This window comes from Arachis duranensis, chromosome 3 (assembly GCF_000817695.3).
Source record: "Arachis duranensis cultivar V14167 chromosome 3, aradu.V14167.gnm2.J7QH, whole genome shotgun sequence".
In the NCBI taxonomy this organism is placed as follows: domain Eukaryota; kingdom Viridiplantae; phylum Streptophyta; class Magnoliopsida; order Fabales; family Fabaceae; genus Arachis; species Arachis duranensis.
The window spans coordinates 27,451,186-27,457,198 of record NC_029774.3 but is presented as its reverse complement, the minus strand read 5'-3'; the positions used below and the strand labels follow the sequence as shown (position 1 = coordinate 27,457,198).

Sequence of the window (6,013 nt, the reverse complement as noted above, 5' to 3'; positions counted from 1 at the left end):
AAAAGTTTACTCTTTATATAATTGAGTCAAATATATATAATCACAAGTCAGAAGTCCGAACATACTACACAACTTGTCCTCGCCCTTTTAGTTTCTACTTTCTATGCTACCGTAAGAGGAGGCCAATCAAGAATATGCTTATCTGCTGATCGTAAAAACACAAATCAATGGTGAGTAACATCAAAATGTTACTTACCTTCTTCTTTCTAATGTTCTTCGTTACACCCTCCACTTCGATAGATAGTTTTGGAATGAATCAATCTATTCGCGACGGTGAAACATTGGTTTCAGCTGGTGGAAGTTTCGTGCTTGGTTTCTTCAGCCCTGGAACTTCAACAAACCGATATTTGGGTGTGTTTTATAAAGATGCATCAGGAAACCAAACGGTTATGTGGGTAGCCAACAGAGAAAAGCCCCTTCAAAACAAATCCGGGATCTTAAAGTTCAATGAAAATGGGACTCTACAACTTTTCAGTGGCACAACCAACACCAGTGTTTGGTCCTCCAACATTTCAACCAAAGACTTGAACAGTAACTCTTCAACTGCACAGCTCCTGGATTCGGGAAATCTTATAGTGAAAAGTTCAGATGATGGAAGCAAGATTCTGTGGCAGAGTTTCGATTTTCCCGGCGACGTATTGATGCCGGGATGAAGATTGGATTGAATTTAGTTACAGGTCTGGATAGATATCTGTCAACCTGGAAAAGCGCAGACGACCCGGCCCGGGGAGATTATTCTATAAAATTTGATCCCAGAGGATATCCACAAATAATTGAAATGAAGGGGGTTGTATTGAATGCCAGAGAAGGGTCCTGGAATGGCCTTTATTTCACTGGCTATCCATATTTGGTGCAGAACAATATGTTTCGACGCGACTTCTTTTTTAACGGTGAAGAAATGTATTATAAGTCGGAAATACTTGACGGGTCAAGTTATAGAATAAATCGAATGATGCCTTCAGGTATTTGGCAAACTACTACATGGACGGGACAAGGAAGAGGTCAGGTGAAAACAACCACATCCGGGGGACTGGAAGATTGTGACAATTTTGCATTTTGTGGTTCAAATTCTGTATGCAATATGGTTGATAATGATGCAGCCTGTGAGTGCCTCAAAGGCTATGTTCCAAAGTTTCCTGAACAATGGAATGTGTCACATTGGTCTACGGTTGTGTTAGAAAGACTGCGTCTAAGTGTGATACTACAGACGGATTCTCGAAATACATAAACATGAAATTGCCGGATACATCTTCTTCATGGTTTGATAAGACAATGAATCTTGAGGAATGTCAGAGGTTATGCTTGAAAAACTGTTCTTGTACGGCGTATGCGAATTTGGATATCCGTAATGGAGGAACTGGCTGTCTACTTTGGTTCAATCATCTTGTTGACATGAGGCAATTTAATCAAAGGGGTCAAGACCTTTTCATCAAAGTCCCTAGCTCAGAGTTAGGTAACTGTTTTTTCATCCTTCATCTCTTTTTCCATTTTGATTTCTTGTGAAATATGTAAATTAGCTAGTTAGGATTTATCATCGCTGCCTCGAGAAGTTTTTATCTTTTCAAATTAATTATGAAAAAAAAAAAGGTAAGTTTATTAGGAAAGTAGGTTATAAGGGGAGTTACAGAATTTCAGTAATGCAGAGTTTTTGAATATGAGCAGCAAGAGAATTGAACGGAATTGAATGGAACTTTTGCTATTGAATAATATTGAAGTATATTAAATGTCAATGTACAATTACACACTGATCTATTTATATTACTACTCCTAGCAGCTTATACCTTTAAGAGGCAAGATAACTGCCTGTAGCAGATTCTGGTTTAACTGCTTACCAGAATCAGTAACAAACTCCTAACCTACTACCCATTTTCTTTCATTCTTGATTCATTTACATCAATACCTCTATTAGGGAGAAATTTTCCAAGTTACCTCAATTATATTGAAGTTCTTAATTGCTTAAGATCAGACCACCATATTTGGAAAACAATGTACTAGTTGCTAGATTTTTCTAGTGACGTAATAAGATGCATGTTAATTGTCATAGTATATTCCCTTTAATTTTTTTACGTGTAAAGGCTAAATTGCTGCCTAAATATATTTTCTTTCTCAGCATTAAATGTAAAGGAAACTATATAACTTATGCCAACTTCATTAAATCGAGATACTGCAAAAGATGTTTTGTAATCGTTCTGCATCTTGATCATAATGCAGCTAATGAACATGGAAACATGAAGAAGAAGAATGTTGCAATTGTAGTAGCTGGAGTGATTATTTTTGGATTAATCATATGTGCCGGCATAGTGCTCATTAAATATCCAGGTAAACACCATCATGGATGTTGGGAATAATACACAATTCCCCCTTGAGAAAATACCTTTGACAGAGAAATAAAATAGACACAATCACAACACAAGAATTTAACGTGGAAACTCCAATTACCGGAGAAAAACCACGGCCGTTGTCAAATGACAACCAGAGAATATCACTATGTGAAAATTGTTACAACACATAGACTTCTTTCTCTCACCGGCACCCTAGTACACCCACACTCTCTCAAAGCAAATATCTAACTACACCTCACAACACTCTCTAATCAAAGAGTATAGAGGAAAAGAGAAGTCAGATACAAGCTTTAAGTGTTTCCGACTGGTGCAAAAAATATGGAGAACTTAGCTTCATATTTATAGCCTAGGTCACCCACTCCATTTGCAATCCTAAACAATGTGGGACTAATTCAACCAAATCCTAACAATCTCCACATTGATTGAAATAGTCACACATCTTCAGCTTCCATAGTCAACACCGACAATTCTTTGCTGCCATTGTCTATACCGACAATCATAGTTCAGAGAACTATCATACTCCACCATGAAAGTATACTCACTTGGAATTAGACCACTCCAAGCATTTCGCCTTGGTACAGATCGAAACCTTGCTGAAAATTCATGGTGCAACTTCCAAATTGGCTTTTCCTGGAAGTTCTTCAGCCATCGACCTAACTCCGCCACACACCTTGCATCTCAACGCCAACCAATGCCCGTGTTCAATTGTGGACCCGATTGCCACAACTTATCCTTATCCATGGCAGTGCGGCAATACCATGAGGATACTTCTTGTCTTCTACGCCTTGTGCAAACCTGATTGTATCAATACATCCTTGACTTGTATTTGCCACAAGCCAAAATTGATTCTTCCATCAAATTTCTATTTCAAGCTTCACAGCACTTGAATATCCTTACATTGTTGCAACCGTATACTGGAATAGTATAACTCAACTGTAGACCGTGCACTAGGAAGAGTCCCCAGGAAAGAGAGGTGGGTCACAATGGACACACTTAAATACCAGGTCTTTCCTTAGCCAGAACCTTTTCAAACTGCACTCTCACAGAGTCACACTGCCTTCCAGCAACAACAACAGCAACCAAAGCTCAACCTCAAGCCACAGGACGAAATTCTTTTCTGATGTGAAAGGTCAGACTAGGCTGCAACCACAGAGCATACTAAGAATAAATCCCACCGAACCGAAGCTCTGATACCACTTGTTGGGAATAATACACAATTCCCCCTTGAGAAAATACCTTTGACAGAGAAATAAAATAGACACAATCACAACACAAGAATTTAACGTGGAAACTCCAATTACCGGAGAAAAACCACGGCCGTTGTCAAATGACAACCAGAGAATATCACTATGTGAAAATTGTTACAACACATAGACTTCTTTCTCTCACCGGCACCCTAGTACACCCACACTCTCTCAAAGCAAATATCTAACTACACCTCACAACACTCTCTAATCAAAGAGTACAGAGGAAAAGAAAAATCAGATACAAGCTTAAAGTGTTTTTGACTGGTGCAAAAACAAATGGAGAAGTTAGCCTCATATTTATAGCCTAGGCCACCCACTCCATTTGCTATCCTAAGCAATGTGGGACTAATTCAACCAAATTCTAACAATGGATATTATTTGCCATATTATAGAGCCATGTAAACAAGAGGGGGAATTGTGCAAGTTTTATGTGTTTGTTGACTCTGCTTTTATCAATTGTTTTCTTCCATGCAACCATTCTTCAGGGTTAGCAAGAAATATATGGAAAAACAAGCAAAGACAGGTAGACGTTGATCTCCCAATATTCGATTTCTCAGTCTTAGCTAAAGCTACTGACAACTTTTCAAGCAACAAAAAACTTGGAGAAGGTGGTTTTGGACCAGTATACAAGGTGATAGAAAGAATCAAGAAATTCAAGGACTTCTATTTTTACTTAAGATTTTCTAATATTACAATTTTATTTTTTAGGGTACATTAATAAATGGTCAAGAACTAGCAGTTAAAAGACTTTCAAAAAAGTCTGGCCAAGGATCAGAAGAATTCAAAAATGAGGTAGTGTTAATAGCCAGGAAGAATTAAAAAATGAAGTGGCATTGATAGCCAAACTCCAACACCGTAATCTTGTAAAGCTTCTTGGTTGTTGCATTCAGGGAGGAGAAAAAATATTGATCTATGAATTCATGCCAAATAAAAGTTTGGACCACGTTGTTTTCGGTAAGAAACTTTTCTTCTGTATGAAGTTTTATGTCAATTTAATATATCTACAAGTGTTATGCTAAAAATTATGCATATCTGGTTAGATGAAACAAGAAGAAAGTCCCTAAATTGGCTTCAACGTTTTAACATTATTAGCGGCATTGCTCGAGGGCTTCTTTATCTTCATCAGGATTCTAGACTGAAGATTATTCATAGAGATCTTAAAACCAGTAATATTTTATTAGATACAAATTTAAATCCCAAAATATCAGATTTTGGCTTGGCTCGAATACTTTTAGGTGATCAAGTTGAAGCGAATACAAATAAAGTTGCTGGAACATAGTAAGTTCTTATCCCCTACTAATTATGACTTGGTTTCTTCGTATTATGTTTGTATTACTTTAATTTCAAATTGTCTATATTTTCAGTGGGTATATGTCGCCGGAATATGCAGTGCATGGACAATTCTCAGAGAAATCAGATGTATTTAGTTATGGTGTAATAGTATTAGAATTGTTAAGTGGAAAAAGAAATAGAGATTTCTCAGATTCTGAAAACTACCATAATCTACTTGGACATGTAAGCAAAATTGTTAGACAGCCTAGCTAAAGAGTCAATTTTTGGATAACATCCAATCTACTAATTTGATTACCATGATTTTAGGCATGGAGATTGTGGACTGAGGAGAAGCCATTGGAACTATTGGATGAAGTATTAAGGGAAAATTGCAACCCTTCTGAAGTCATAAGATGCATACAAGTGGGCCTACTATGCGTGCAACAAAGACCAGAAGATAGACCGAATATGTCATTGGTGGTTCTAATGCTAAATGGAGAGAAAATGTTGCCCAAACCAAATTTTCCTGGATTTTACATTGATAGAGGTGTTCAACTTCAAGCAGATTCTTCATTGCCGAACAACACACTCTTTTCAGCTAACCAAATTTCGATAACAATATTAGAAGCTAGATAGCATCTAGAGTAAAGAAAGAGTCATCATCATGCTTTTATGTATAAGAAATTGAGATGACTAGCTAAGTTATTTTGCGGGGAAGAAAAACCAATTGTTCATGAACTTTTTATACATTTTTATTTAGTCATTTTGCTGTGAATTTTTGTTTCTCGTCTTTTCATTCGCATATAATTCGGACAGAGGTGTGTAAAACAAGCATATACGTTAACAAAGACCACTATATATATACTTGCATGTTGGAGTATTTCTTGTAAATTTAGAAAAATAAGTTTTGAAAATTAATAAAAGAAATAGTAAGGATCATCAGAATTTATTATTTTTAGCCATTATTTAATCATCAATTTAATATTTTTAGTCTACTAATCTAACAAGTAACAACATACTTTATCCCATATTTTTAAATTGGCAAAAACAATAAATTCTCATAGTCCTCTAACATTTATCAATTAATAATTTAAATTCAAGACCTTATCTTATTTATTTCTTCAAAAACAAAAAAAAACGCAACTATTTCTA

The 6,013-nt window shown here is 36.2% G+C and overlaps 1 pseudogene; it reads left to right on the top strand.

The window, feature by feature from the left end:
• The first annotated feature begins 62 nt into the window (after positions 1 to 62).
• LOC107478326 (G-type lectin S-receptor-like serine/threonine-protein kinase At4g27290) lies at positions 63 to 5,692 on the top strand (annotated as a pseudogene).
• The last annotated feature ends 321 nt before the right edge of the window (positions 5,693 to 6,013 follow it).